Genomic DNA, 16,089 nt, shown 5'->3' with positions numbered 1-16,089 from the left:
TGAAAGACTTCAACATAAATCCAGCCACACTGAACTTCTTAGAAGAGAAAGTGGGAAATACTTGAACAATTTGGTACAGAAAACCACTTTCTGAACATAACACCAGTAGCACAGAGAGCAGAGATCAACAATTAATAAATGGGACCTCCTGAAACTGAGAAGCTTCTGCAAGGCAAAGGACACAGTCAACAACAAGACTGTGTAGCACACCGAATGGGAAAAGATCTTCACCAACCCCACATCTGACAGAGGGCTGATCTACAAAATTTACAAAGAGTTCAAGAAGCTAGTCTCCAAAACACCAAATTCAATTAAATTATGAGGTTAAATAATTCAATTAAAAAATGAGGTACAGAAATAGAGAATTCTCAATAGAGGAGTCTAAAATGGTTGCTAGACACTTAAGAAAGTGCTCAATATCCTTAGCCATCAGGGAAATGCACATCAAAACAACTCTGAGATACCATCTTACTCCTGTCAGAAAGACTAAAATCAAAAACACCAATGACAGTTTATACTGGAGAGGATGTGGAGAAAGGGGAACATTCCTCCACTGCTGGTGGGAGTGCAAACTCATACAGTCACTTCGGAAATCAGAATGGAGATTCCTCAGAAAAATGAGAATCAGTCTACCACAAGATCCAGCAATCCCACTCTTAGTCATATTCCCAAAAGATGCACACTCATACAAGGACATCTGTTCAACTATGTTCATAGCAGCATTATTTATAATAGCCAGAACCTGGAAGCAACCTAGATGCCCCACAACTGAAAAATGGATGGAAAAAACTGTGGTATATTTACACAGTGGAGTACTACTAGCAGAAAAAACAACAACAATGGAATCTTGAAATTCAAAAGCAAGTGGATGGAACTAGAAGAAACCATCCTGAGTGAGGTAACCCAGTCACAAAAAGCCAAACATGGTAGGTACTCACTCATATGTGGTTTTAGACGTAAAGAAAAGGATTACCAACCTGCAATCCACACCACCAGAGAAGCTAGGAAACAAGGAACACCCTAAGAGAGACAGACATTGTTTCCCAGAGAAGGGGAACTTGACAAGAGCTACTGAGCAAATTGGGAGCACAGGGGGAGGGAGAGGAAGGAGAAAGAGAAGGGGAGAAGAGGAATCAGGAGGAGAACATGAGAGATCAAGAAGACTGGGTCCAGGGAAGAACAGAGGAGAGCAAGATAAGAGATACCATTATAGAGGGAGCCATTATAGGTTTAAAGAGAAATCAGGCACTAGGGAAATGTCCACAGATCACAAGAATAACACCAACTAACAATCTAAGCAATATTGGAGAGGCTACCTTAAATGCCCTTCCCCAATAATAAGAGTGATGACTACCTTGTATGCCATCTTAGAGCCTTCATCCAGTAGCTGATGGAAGCAGAAGCAGACAACCCCAGCTAAACGCTGAACTGAACTCCTGGAATCCAGTTGCAGAGAGGGAGGAGTGATGAGCTAAGGGGTAAAGACCAGGCTGGTGATACCCACAGAAACAGATGACCTGAACAAGGGGGAGCTCACGGACCCCAGACTGATAGCTGGGAAACCAGCATAGGACTGATCCAGACCCCTGATCGTGGGTATCAGTGAGGAGCCTAGGCAATCTATGGGGCCTCTGGTAGTAGATCAGTAGTTAGCCCTAGTATACAAATGAACTTTGGGAGCCCATTCCACATAGAGGGATACTCTCTCAGCCTAGAAACATGGGGAAGGGCCTATGCCATGTTCCAAATGATATGACAGACATTGAAGATCCCACATGGAAGGCCTCACCCTCCCTGGGGAGCAGAAAGGATATGGGCTAGAAGGTTAGTGTTGGGGGGCAGGGGATGAGGGGAGGGAGAGGGAACTGGGACTGACATGTAAAACAAGTTTGTTTCTAATTTAAATTTTAAAAAATAGAAAAAAAGAGAAAATAGGAAATAGCTTTCAACACATTGGCATAGGAGACTACTTACTGAACAGAACAGCTAAATATAACTTAGTATTTAATAAAACATCTTTATTGCTACTTAATTACTAGTCTACATATTATTCATTTATTCTCATAAATTTTATTTACATATGCTATATTACCCTACTACATATATGTGAATATAACCATATTTTGCTGATCAATATTAATACACACATAGGCTAGTAATTCTGAAGTTAATGACTGACACAAAGTTATATGATGTTGCTATGGTTATATTTCAGTGGTTTATATTCATGTCCTTTTCAGAGAAGTGTATTGCAAAATCAGTTTCATATAATGTGCTAAATTCCCAATATTTTTCCATAGTGCTTATTGCATACATAATGTTTATAAAATTTACATAGTCAAACAAAGGAGAATAACATTAGGAAAGCAAAAATGGATAATATAGAAATTTTAGTTGGTGAGGCTTCTTCTACAATTCGAAACATGATCTCCAATGTTTTAGGGACCTGCAGTCTCCATATTGTTGGGTCTGCATATCAGCCACCAGAGCACAGAGAGAACCACTTGTCTCAGTTTGATATCTCCCAGAATCAGGACACATGAGTGGGCTGAAGGAAAAGCTAGGGAAAACACCTGACAAAATAAAATGAAAAGACTTTCCTCCAGTAACTCATACTTCCAAATTTGTATAAATATAGACAGAAAAAATGGTGTATAACAGAAGAAAGGCAACCACAATTTTCAAGGATCTGATATGGGCCATGATGCCAGCATCTCTGAGTCCTTGGACACGCTGCTGTATCTTCTTGTCATGTCTCCACAAGGAGAAGACGAGCAGAAGGAAAGACGACAGGGACATGCCAAAGGGAACAGACAGGAACATGGTATGAAGGCTTAACACCTGTCTATAAATTCTGCATAGTTATGAGAACTGAATTTGTAAGATATGTTTCTTCGAGATTCATTTATCCACACATCAGTGTGCAAGTTGACCAGGAAAACATGTGAAAACAAGAGGGCCAGGGACAGCAGAAGTGTCACTGAAACTGTCTTTTTAACTCTCCACTTCAAATAAAGAAAAAGAGAGTTTAGAAAAATTGGCTATCTTGAGAAAATAAGAGATACCAAGGCATGTCGCAAGCCAGATGCTGAAATGGTTGCCTGTAACCCACAGATTGTCAATGACTTTTGTCATCCTTGCAGTCATCATTAAGTCTGGATTCAGTAAAGAGACTAATAAAGCTGTGTACAATAACCAGAGCAGACACATTCTGGAGGTGGCCAAAGCAGTGAGGGTTTGATTTACGAATGATGTGATCGTCTTCCTCTTGACCCAGTTCATGCAGTTCACCAGAGCCAAGAATCCATTTCCTAAATTTCCAATGATTAATTCCATGGTTAAGATTATCCTAAGTGTCACTGGCGTTTTGCCCTGGTGTGTGTGGGGGACTTCGAGAGCCCATCCCACTTGAAGGGATGCGCTCTGTCTCTGAACACATGGGGAGGGGCCTAGGCCCAGCACAGGAAGATTTGGTGGACTTGGTGGAGCCCCGGTTGGGGGCCCTACCCTGCCTGGGGAGTGGTGGGTGGATGGGGTGGGGGGTAGGTTGGAGGTGGGGGAGAAGGAATGGGGGTGAGGGGAGGGAGAGGGAGAGGGGAATTACATGTGAAACAAGCCTGTTCCCTAACTTGAATTAATAATAATAATAATAATAATAATAATAATAATAATAATAATAATAAAAAGAGAAAAAAAGATTATCCTAAGTGTGTTTTGAAAGATATCACGTGTTGTCTGCCAAAAATGCTCCATATTTATATCATTAGTTTCGTTAATACATTAATTTGAAATGCTACATCAATTTAAATGTATTTTCGAAAAATTTTTAAAAGAATTTCTGAATTGCTTCTCATACTCTACTTATTCTTAATTCTCCCATACACACTAACAAAGGAGCAAATATGTAGGTTCACAAATGATGAAGTCTGAAGTTCTTTCCATGAAAATGTGTCTCCTCACACAGGTCAGGCTAGTCAGACCAGAACTGCTTTGCTCACACACCACTCCTGTAGTATCTGTAGTATTTTCCATTAAATGATAAAGAAAATATTGAAATCTTAGATGGTAGTATGTGAAGAAAAACGTTAAAACATTAATTTTGTTGTTTTTCTATATCTATCTTAGTCTACATATTTTCTTCTAATTGATCAAGAAATTCTTAGTATGTGAAAGATGACAAAAATATAAACATTTCTGTGAAATTTTTTGAGCTATGAGGCATTATTCACAATTCAAAACTGCAGATCTTTGTAGAGACCTAGCCATATGATGTCTATGGTTCTCAAATTTTTATCTAAGTGATAATGCGATGGGTATCTTTATTCTTCAAATATTAAGTATGAAAAAAATTTCCTAATCAGTTCACTTTTCACAAGACCTTAAATAGATAGATATATTTGCACAAATACCCATAAATGTGTGTTTATTGAGTTCCAAATCACTTACCTATTTTTCAATAATTTATCCATTTTGTCAGTATTTGTTATTCATTGAATTCATACTTAGGTTTTACAAAAATGACCAGGCCATGATTATGCAATATTTCTCATTATAATTGATGAATAATTAAAATAAAATATCCAATAAACTCAATATGCAAGTAGACCAGTAAAATATTTAAAAACAAGAGGACCATGGACACTGGCAGTATTACTGAAACTACCTTTTTAGCACTCCACAAGAAAAGGAGGGTTAGGAAAATTGGCTATCTTGAGAAAACAAAAGATACCAAGGTAAACCATAATCCAGATGTTGAAATTGTTGCCTATAATCCACAGATTATTAATAACTTTTGTCATTCTTGCAGTCCTCATTAAATCTGGATCCTTTCATGTAAAGTAGAAAACACTTATTCTGCTGTGAACAGCGGTTGAGGAGGGTTAGTTCATCCACACAGCAAGATGCCTCCTTATTCACTCTCTCCATTGCCCAGCAAAGTTGAGGCATATACAGCACCAAAAGCATTAAAATTATGGTCACTTACCCTCAATTCCTTCAAATACCTGCTGTGTCAACATCACTAGTTGTCACAAGGCTTATGAAGGATGCCATGCATCTAGGTAGAGAGGGAGAATGGATATCATGGTATAGTTAGTCACAAATCAGCAAGTAAAGAGTTATAAAGAGCCCGATTAAAATTGGGACCAATAGCTAAACATAGCAGGGAGGCATAAATCAAAATCCTTAGAGATAGCAGATAAAGGCAAGTAGTATTTATACGAGTAGGGCTGATAATAGCTTTGGTCAATAAAGCAATATTGAGCAAATAAAATGAACCTGATTTGTTTGAAAACTTTCACAATTATCCATCATTTAGTGGTGAGACTTATGGATAAGGTGTGACAGGCCGGTATACGACATTTAAGAGAAAACATTTTAAGAATAGAAAAATACACATACCCTCAGTATACAGTCATAAAAATTCCTGTGCGCTAGTCCCTTCCAGGCACCAAAGTTAGCTCAAGTATAAAGACAAACAAATGAACAGGACAAAGGTGGAGCTGTGTAGAATGGGTGCTGATAGTGAGATGTCATGAGCGTTCAGAAAAGAGTCAGGACTTGGGTCTCCAGCAAGAATTACAGTCATCTGCAAGGAGCTTTTCAGACCCTCCACATGCAGCATTAACTCTGGATTGGAAAAACTTTTGGTTCTGTCTGCACAACAAACAGCTCCTGGGGAGACTCTTCCCAGACAAGGCCAGCATGGCATGTAGCATGGGTCTAATATTTCATATACATTGGTGGGGGTGGGGAATGTTGGTATCCTGAAAAGAATGCCCTCATCCATTGCAATGTTTGTGTTGTATGTCAGTTTCATCTAGAACTTTGCATATTTTATTTTAATTCTTCATTTATGAACACATCTATTCACTGACTGCACCAAATTGAAGTGGTCAAAAAAATGATAAATCAACTTGGGGGACGTTCAATCACACTGTGAACCCTGAGTTAGCATTTCCATTAATTAAATAAAATTACCTTTGGGTCAGGAGGCTGAGTTACCAATGAGTTGGCAGAAAGTTATCACAGTGCATCAGAGGACATCGAAAAGAGATAGAGAAATGCTCCAGAAGCAGTAGGGAGGAATTTTGAGTGGTATTGCTCTTTTATTTTTTGTAAGCAGAAGGACAAGGAAATGCCGGTATGGAGAGAACATCAGCTAGTTGTTACTCAACCTTCTCTCTGAGCTAGCAGTTTTTCACCACAGCCTTTGAATCTTGAGTTTTATTTGTGAAATGAACAATAGAGATTTAGTTAAAGCTACCTTTAGTGCAGGGGCAGAGCCAGTGCCTGCTGGAACAGAATTTCCCACCAGGTTGCTGCCTGAGCGGCCAGCCTGCTGCTAGAGAAGCAGGCCAGTAACAGCAGAGGCACAATTGCTGGCTGAGAGAGCAGTAGATTAATGCACAGCTGAAGTTAAAACAACAAACTACTATTTTGTTTTCTATGTACCTAAATAATTATGCCTATTATAACAATTCTGGTGTATATTTCTATAAAATTTTAACTTTCATCTTAAAAATCTAGGTTAAGTGATGGATGAGTAATTTTTTTGATTTTGAGAAAATTAAGAAAATATATTACCAGAACTTCGTTCTTTTCCCTTTAATATTAGTATTGTTAATTTACAATAAACTTATGAGAATAGATTTTTAAAGTTCATATTTCATGTGACACTAATAGATAATCAGGGAAATAGATCTGAGTAGTCACTGTTATTCAGCTCTTTAGTGTTTCAGTGGTGTGTGTGTGTGTGTGTGTGTGTGTGTGTGTGTGTATAATTTTAATTGGATAAAAAATTAGGGGACTCATCCCTGGGACAGAATAATTCTTCCTTTCCCAGCAGTCATTAGATGCCTATAGGTTCTTTACCTAGGGACTGACCACATTTGAGTTCCCTTTGTCACTCTTCAAGCCTTGTTCAGGTAGCCATACTGTTAAGAGTTCAAGGGTAAAATTTCCATATCATATATAAAAGACACAATCTCACAGCAGACTTTTTTGGTCCCCTAGTGCTTAAAATAGTTCTGCACCTTCTTCCTTGTAGTTTTTGAGCCTTAGTTTCAGAAACTGTATTGTAGATGTACCCTTCACTTCCTCCCCAGCCAAGGACATCTTTGTAGCTGAGAAACAAAACAAGATTAGAGAATCCATCCAGATATAGGGTCTTTTTCAACTCATGGCTTGGGAATCCTGCACTAGCCATTAATTTATAAAGCCAGCCACCACTGAAGGACTTGCGTGTCTCTATGTGAGAAACCGGCAGATAGTGCACAAACTAATGTGTGTCCTTACATTTCTTGAGTGTATCTGCTTCTCTTTGTCAAGGTTTCACATGATCTTGACTTTCCCTGCTTTTAGGACCTGAGTAGAACTCCACAATGAGCACTGTTGACTAAAGTGTTCAATAATATGAATTAGAAATGCTGGGCCCTAAGCTCTCCTTTGATCAAACCCTGGCCAGTGGAAAACAGAAGACCAAGAAGAGTCTGGTATATACACTTCTGCCTATTTCTCCCTTAGAGACACTGCTATCAGGCTGGTTGCTTCTTTAACTCCCATTCACTCTGCTCAAGATGAAGTGGTCACTAGCATAATCACATACCACAGCACCTTTCCTTATCTTCTCTGGCCTCAGTCACTTTCATTTCTACAGTGGACTTGCTTCTCAGGCAAAAATTGTCACTTTAATTCCAGATACTGGCTCAAATTTCACAGCCGTAAGTCAGTTACACATTGACCTACACAACTGTTATTTGTTCATTATGCTATAATTTTACAATATGTTCATTAATAAGTTTATATAAAACATATTGAAAATTTTTGTGTCAAATTTATAATTTAGAAATTAGCTGATTACTGACTAAATTTCAAAAAGTTGTATGTTGGTTTTGTTCATAAACTAGTCAATACAAAAATATAATCACTATGATGTGAATGACAATATTATGTGTGTGTTTGTGCACACAGGCACTTCATGTGATTTTCTGTAATCCAGATTATAGGTCCCACCTAACCTCTACCTGTCCAGCTATTGTCCAGAGCTCTTTTATTAAGAAATTAGAGTAATACATATTTACAGTGTAGAAAGATTGTTCCACAGCAACATACTATCTGCAGTTCCCTGTAATATATTCTATAAAGGCCTTGGCAAAGATTTCAAAAAATGAATTTTTCCATTCCTTGGTTGTTCATGTTATTCAGTAGCATACTAAAGATTGGAAAAACATAAACAGCCAACCATGTTCACCGAGGCCATTATTTGTTAATGTTATTACCTCAATATCTACCTATTCATGGATTCTGAAAGAAAGACCTTATCTTTTAAGTTCTGTGAAAAATGTCAAATAGGAAGGTATCACAGTATGCTAAAGATTGGAATCAATGGAAGACTTTCTATAAAACATTGTTATTGTCAGAATACCCAAAATAAATCTATTAATTTACTTCATGCCATTGACTAAACAACAGTAGCTAGCTACAGGTGTTAGAAGGTAAGTTGAATTAATTTGGCAGTAGGCAAATGGATATATACACTTTTCATTGTTGTGAATGTTGCTTGGTTTAGTATTTGCATAACTCCAGTTTTACACATGTCAACTAGTAAAATTTAAAACTTAAATTTATACAGCATGTAAAAATGTATACAACATTAAATGAATTTTGATACCACTGAAGATGAGCTAATGTCTCAATGTCACCAAAATTTGATCGTGCCGGAAGCATTGGATCCAAGCAGAAAGGTTTGGAGGAACTTCTCTTGGAAGTTTGTTTCAACACCTTCTCTTTTTTGTTTGTTTGCTTTTATTGTAGTTGTGTGTCTTTGTTTTATTTTGTTTTCTGGAAAATCCCCAAGTAAGCTAATCATTTAAACATTTAGCTGCTGAAAACTAGCTTTGAAGTTTTATTGTTCACAAGCTATAGAAATAAACACATACAACAAACACCAGCAAAACAATCCTCATTTTCACTTGGGTTTTGAAAAAAATTATAAGCAACAGACACAAATTATGTATGTATTTACAACATTGTAACTCTTCCCTCTTCCCATCCAGCTCCTCCCATGAAACTCCTCCCTCAACAATTCATGAACTCATCTTAATTGCTATTGTTACATATATGGACATGCATAATTCCCATAGTTCCAGAAATTAGTTACATCTTTTCCGAGTTGTTGGCCAAAGAGTTTCTGTATACCTCCCTGAACAAAACAGGCTACTGCTAATGCTACTGGTTATCCTGCAGAATTTGACAGAAAGATCCTATTACAGATGGCACTATGCACTTGTGGCACAGAGCATGCAGAGATCTAGCTGCTATTCATGTAGAAGCTTCAAACTAATGATCATTTCTAGAAATGTAGTAATCAGCAGTCTCACCCAAATCTGTGAGATATAATAACAGGCTTCCTGCAAGATCTACCCACTTGTGCAGTAGTGACATGAATTAAGTCATGGAGTAACCGACCACTACTTTATTGTATTTGATGCCTACTCCATGAAATGGAACCAATGCCCAGTATTGTAATTGTGATCAAGAACCTGGGTTGAGATCCATCATAAGCACAAGAAAAATCTATTTTTCTGATAAATACTACAGTAAAATGACTACTATTAACATATTGCTTTACCACTAGATTACTGTATTGCTAAACCCTCATTAAAGAAGTTCCTTGTAGTTGATGACAATTAGCACAGAAACCCACAACCAAAGCAGAAGAGGATAGCATTTTAGGTAGCCATCAGTCTAGTAGCTGATGGAAGCAGAAGCAGAGATTCACAGCTAAGCACTGAACCGAACTCCTGGTATCTAGTTGTGGAGAGGGAGGACTGATGAGCAAAGGGGTCAAGACCGTGCTGAGAAGACCCACAGAAAAAGTTGACTTGAGCAAGCGGGAGATCACAGACCCCAGATTGACAGCTGAGGAACATGAATAAGACCAAACTATGCCCCCTGAACATGGGTGTCAGTTGGGGGACTTGAACAGTCTACAGGCCTGGTCTACAAAGTGAGTTCCAGGATAACCAGGGATACATGGAGAAACCCTGTCTCAAACATAGAAATAAAAAAGAGAAAAACGGGAGCTCAGTGGTTGGGAGCACTGACTACCTTCCCAGAGGACCTGGGTTCAATTCCCAATACCCACATGGCAGCTCACAGCTGTCTGTGACACCATTACCAGGGAATACAACACCCTCACACAAACATAAATGCAGGCAAAGCACTAATGCACACAAAATAAATAAAATAAAAAACAATAAGTAAACAATATAAAGTATACATTGGATAATTGTAAAAGATTTTATGAGGAAAAAATATAAAGAAATTCATTTGCCGAGAAGGTATTTTTAAAGTATTTATGTCATAGGTGAAGCTAGTTTTTCATCTGCCAGTGAAACACTAAGAAATATTCCGTCTGGTCTCATGGTCTAAAAATTAGCATCCTGGACTCTGAAATTACTTCTGCAATGCCAGTTATTAGCACTATTTCATTATGAGGCCAACAGCAAAAGATAAAATTGTAATAATTAAAAAGAAGAATAAATATGATGATTATAATTATAGGAAGATTATATGAACAAGAAAAAGGGAGCTTGACATAGAAAATTCATGTGACACTTTGATAAAGCACCTGGCTACCAGTTAGGAAACATTCCCCACATCTCTGTATATGTATTACTAGGTCCTAAACTTTTGCTGCATTGGAAGACCTCCATGTCTCCATATGAAAACTGAAATCACACTGCTGAGCACTGTAACATGTATAAATACTGGAGTTCCTGCCACACACATGATATCATCTGTCCAGTAAGTACCTAATAAACACATCAATTTTCTATTTTATAATTCCTAGTTTCCATTAAAATGGTGACTTCTAAGTGCAAATTATGTATTTCCAATAATGTTATATGTGATCCATTGTTTTTCATTGTGAAAATAACACCCATGGAGTATTTGAGTAAAATGCCACCATGATGAGAAAAATCTAAAAATCATTTGATATGTAAGTATATATAGAAAATTTTATGAGAAATTAAGAAATTTTGTATATTTGGATAAAAATTCTTCAATTTTATTTTTACTGTTTCATAGGTGTGTATATTTACTTGTAATTTTATTTTTCATCATTATTTATTTATTTTATTTACCAACCAGTTTTCCCTCTATCTTCCCCTCTTGTTCCCTCAAAACACCTACCTTCTACCCACCCCATCCGCTTTTCTTCAGTCTCCATTCAGATGGGTTAAAGCCTCCAACAGGAATCAACAAAGTACGAGATATCAAGTTGAGGCGGGACCAAGCTCTTCCTTCCTGAATCAAGACTGAACAGGGCATCCCACCCTAGGTAATAGGTTCAAGGAGCCAGCTAATGCATCAGGGACATGTCCTGGTCCCACAGTTAGGGGCCCTACAAAATACCAAGCTACATAATTGTCACCCAGATGTAGAGGGCCTAGATGGGTCCCATGCTGGCTCCATAGCAATCTGTCCAGAGTCAATGGGCTCCCACTAGCTTAGGTCAGCTGACTCTGTGGGTTTCCTTATCATGATCTTCGCCTCCTCCCTCACTCATGTAATCCTTCTACCCTCTCTTCAAATGGACAACTGGAATTCCTCCCAGTGCTTGGCTGTGGATCCTGCATCTGCTTTCATCAGGTACTACATGAAGGCTCTATGATGACAATGAGGGCAGTCACCAATCTGATCATCGGGAAAGACCAGTTCAGACACCATCTCCACTATTGCTAGGGGTCATCCTCATGCATTTCTGGGAGTTTCCCTGGCATCAGGTTTCTCCTTAAGCCAATAATGGCCCCCACTATCAAGATATCTCTTTCATCGCATTCCCCCTCCATTCCATCCCCAAACTCTACCATCCTAATCCCTCATAATCTTGGTGCCCATCCCCTCCGATCTATTCTCTCACCCCCATTTTACCCAGGACTTCTCATCCATTTCCTTTTCCCAGGGAGATCTATGCTTCCCTCTTAGAGTCCTCCTTGTTACCTAGCTTCTCTGGGGCTGAGGATTGCAGTCTGTCCTTTGTTTTATATCTAGTACCCTCTTGTGAGTGAGTACATACCTTGTTTGTCTTTTGGGGTCTGGATTACCTCACTCAGGAAGTTATTTTATAGTTCCATTCATTTGCCTATAAATTTCATGATGTCATTTTTTCCTACTGAACAGTCCTCCATGGTGTAAATTTTCCACATTTTCTTTATTTATTTTTCAGTTGAGGTGCATCTAGGTTGTTTGCAGGTTCTGGCTATTAGGAATAATGCTGCCATGAACATAGCTGAGCAAATGTCCTTGTGGTATGGGTGTGAAATCTTTGGGTATATTTCTTAGAGTAGTATTTCTGGGTCTTGAGGTAGATTGATTCCCAATTTTCTGAGGAATCACCATACTGATTTTCAAAGTTTCTGTACTATTTGTATTCCCACCAGCAATGGAGGAGTATTCTTCTTACTCCACATCTTCTCTAATATAGGCTGTCATTAATGGCTTTTTTTTTATCTTGGGCATTCTGACAGGTGTAAGATGGTATCTCAGGGACATTTTGACTTGCATTTCCCTGATAGCTAGGGATATCGAACACTTATTTAAATTTACCTCAGCTCTTACAGATTCTTCTGTTGAAAAATCGCTGTTTAAATCTGTACCCCATTTTAAATAGGGTTATTTGGTATTTTGATGTTTAGTTTCTTGAGTTCTTTATATATTTTGGGTATAAGTCCTCTGTCAGATGTGGGGTTGGTAATGATCTCATTCCATTCTGTAGGCTGCGATTTTGTCTTATTTAACATGTCTTTTTCCTTACAGAAGCTTTTCAGTTTCATACAAACGACTCAAGATACTAGTCTCAAAAACACCAAACAATCCAATTAAAAAGTGGGGTACAGAACTAAATATACAGTTCTCAATAGAGGAATCTAAAATGGCTGAAAGACACATAAGAAAGTGTTCGACATCCTTAGCCATCAGGGAATTGCAAATCAAAACAACTCTGAGATACCATCTTACTCCTGTCAGAATGGCCAAAATCAAAAACACAAATGACAGTTTGTGCTGGATAGGATGTGGAGAAAGGGGAACACTGCTCCACTGCTGGTGGGAGTGACAACTTGTATGGCCACTTTGGAAATCAGTATGGCGACTCCTCAAGAAAATGGGAATGAGTCTACAAGACCCAATAATTCCACTCTTAGGCATATACCCAAAAGAAGCACATTCATACAAGGACATCTGTTCAACGATGTTCATAGCAGCATTATTTGTAATAGCCAGACACTGGAAGCAGCCTAGATGCCCCTCAAGCAAGAATGGATAGAGAAAATGTGGTATATTTACACAATGGAGTACTACTCAGTGGGAAAAAAATTGAATCTTGGAATTTGCAGGAAAATGGATGGAACTAGAAGAAACCATTCTGAGTGAGGTAACCCAATCACAAAAGGACAAACATGATATGTACTCACTCATATGTGGATTTTAGACATAGAGTAAAGGATGTCGAGTAAATCCACACCGCCAGAGATGCTAGTAAACCAGGAGGACCCTAAGAGAGACATACATGGTCCCCTGGAGAAGGGGAAAGGGTCAAGATCCCCTGTGCAAATTGAGAGCACAAGAAGATGGGGGAAGAAGCCACAAGAATGAGAAGGGATGAAGAGGAAGGATGCAGAGGTCATGAGGGAGCAGAAAGGTTGAGTCAGGGGAAGAATAGAAGAAAGGATATGTGATAGGTAGGGTTTTAGTTGGAGGGGGTGTTAGAGGAGGCCGGAAGTTTTTAATTCAAATAAAAAATGATAAAAAAGAAGCTTTTCAGTTTCATGAGGTCCCATCAATTAATTGTCGATCTTATTATCTGTATTAATGGTGTTTTCTGCAGGAAGGTATCCTCCATGCCAATGTGTTCAAGTCTATTTCCCACTTTCTCTTATATCAGGTACAGTTTAACAATTTATGTGGAGGTCTGTGATACACTTGTACTTAAAACTCAAGTTTTAAGTGAGAGATCCTATATCAGGAATAAAAGGTTTAATTCGTAGAAGTTGACATCCAGTGTACACTTCTAAATGCACAGATATGTGCAAACAAACACACCCATATTCAAATGTATGACACACATAGTTATAAATAATGACATAATAAATAAACCAGAGTTTGCTGTTTCAGCTAACTAGTGATGCTCATGATATGCCTGTGTTTCATCCCTATGTGCTGTGTTGTGCCTAACTTTTAGTTGGGTGCTAGAGAGCTGTCCTCGGATCTTCATGCTTAAACAGTAACAAATTACATACTGATCTATTTCCTGAGACAACAGTTGTATTCTATAATATAAATTAATAGCTTTAAGATCTCAAATAATTTACTGCCATTGAAATCATATTACCTAGAATATTCTTACATTTAGATGTTTCATATTCCTATTGGTCTCAAAGTTGTTTTCTGTTTGTATAGCACTTATTTCTTAAAGAATGCAAGTATATTTGCAACATGTACATTGAAATGAAGAATAATTTCTTAAGAAGCAATCCTCATTAAAATTATGCAGAATTCATACCCTTAGTGGGACTGGGACCCAAGGGTCCACATCCTTGGATATTGCACCTTAACAGTGACAGTACCAAAAGAGAGGACTGCCTCAGCTTACTGTTTCCCATAATTAAAACACATGAATGGAGTGATGGAAAAGCAATTATACCAACAAGAAAAAAATATTTCAAAAAATGTTTTTCTTCAAACTCATAGCTCCAAAGTTGTAGAAAAAGAGAGAAAGTAAAAATGACATACAGCAGGAGGAAGGCAACCACAGTCCTCAAGGCTTTGATGTGAGCTGTGGTGCTGACATCTCTGGAGCTTTTGGCAATGTGCTTTATCTTCTTCAGATGTTTCCACAGGGAGAAGATGAGCAGAAAAAACATTGTCATGGACACACTGAAAGGAATTAATGTGAACATAGTATTTGTTAATACAAGAAGCCTGGGGATGTGCGTAGCATTCATTAATTTGTAGCTGTAAGATACATTTGTTTTGAACTCCTTCATACACATATCTATGTGTATGTTTGTCACTAAGGTATTTAAAAACAAGAGCAACAGAGACACCAGCAACGCTAATGAAACCACCTTTTTAAGTCTCCACCTTAGGTAGAGGAAAACAGAGTTAGAAAAAGTGGCTATCTTGAGAAAATAAATGATGCTGAGGATAGTGGCCAGCCAGATACTAAAATGGTTGGAAATTAACCAGATAAGATTAGTCAGTCTTACTGTTTGTAGAATCACTTTTAAGTCTGGGTTCATGGAAAATATGGATAAGTTTATGTATATTGACCACAACACAGTGATCCTGGAGATGGCCAGAGCAGTGAGGATCAGATCCACTGTAGACATCTTTCGTCTCTTGACCCCATCCATGATGCTCCTCAGTGCTATGAATCCATTCCCCAAAGTCCCAGTTATGAACTCCACATGGAGTATTATTGTAGAAGTCACTTGTACAGCAGCACTCATTGTCTGTAAGAGAATGCTCTGGTTCATGAGTCACTGAAGAATAAACGTTAATGCAATCATTTTAAATGCTAGGTCTCTACAATTTTTAAAAATAGACAACATTATTCTCTCATTTTAGATTTCATGTGCAATAATGAACAAACAAACAAATAGGCTAAGATAGCTTCATGAAAGCATTGCACTTTCTAAATCAGATCAAGTTCCATCCAGATGCACTGTTCCAATAGCATCCCAGCATCTATTTAACTGATGATAAAGGACATGATAGTTTCATATGCTAACATGAAAATTCACATACATTTATTTGCATTATCTACATGAATTTGTATTTCATATTTTAATCTGATAGCTTGAGTTCTGGGAAAGGACCATTCAAAAGTTATGCAGGGGAAACAGGAATCCAAACCCACATAAGATTTTTTCAGTATTTTTATTTAATGTAGAAACAATCTTATTTTACATATTAATCCCAGTTTCCTCTCCCTCTCATTCTCCCATGCCCCCCCCAACTGACCTCCCATCTCATCCCCTTTCTGTTCCCCAGGGAGGGCAAGGCCTTCCATAGGGGATC

The 16,089-nt window shown here is 38.1% G+C and overlaps 1 pseudogene; it reads right to left on the bottom strand.

Annotated features, from left to right (window-relative positions):
* Nucleotides 1–2,438: 2,438 nt before the first annotated feature.
* LOC100755171 lies at nucleotides 2,439–15,422 on the bottom strand (annotated as a pseudogene).
* Nucleotides 15,423–16,089: the final 667 nt, after the last annotated feature.

The sequence above is a fragment of the Cricetulus griseus genome, chromosome 8 (assembly GCF_003668045.3).
Source record: "Cricetulus griseus strain 17A/GY chromosome 8, alternate assembly CriGri-PICRH-1.0, whole genome shotgun sequence".
In the NCBI taxonomy this organism is placed as follows: Eukaryota; Metazoa; Chordata; class Mammalia; order Rodentia; family Cricetidae; genus Cricetulus; species Cricetulus griseus.
The sequence above is the reverse complement of the archived record's forward strand: the minus strand, read 5'-3'. Positions and strand labels throughout refer to the sequence as shown.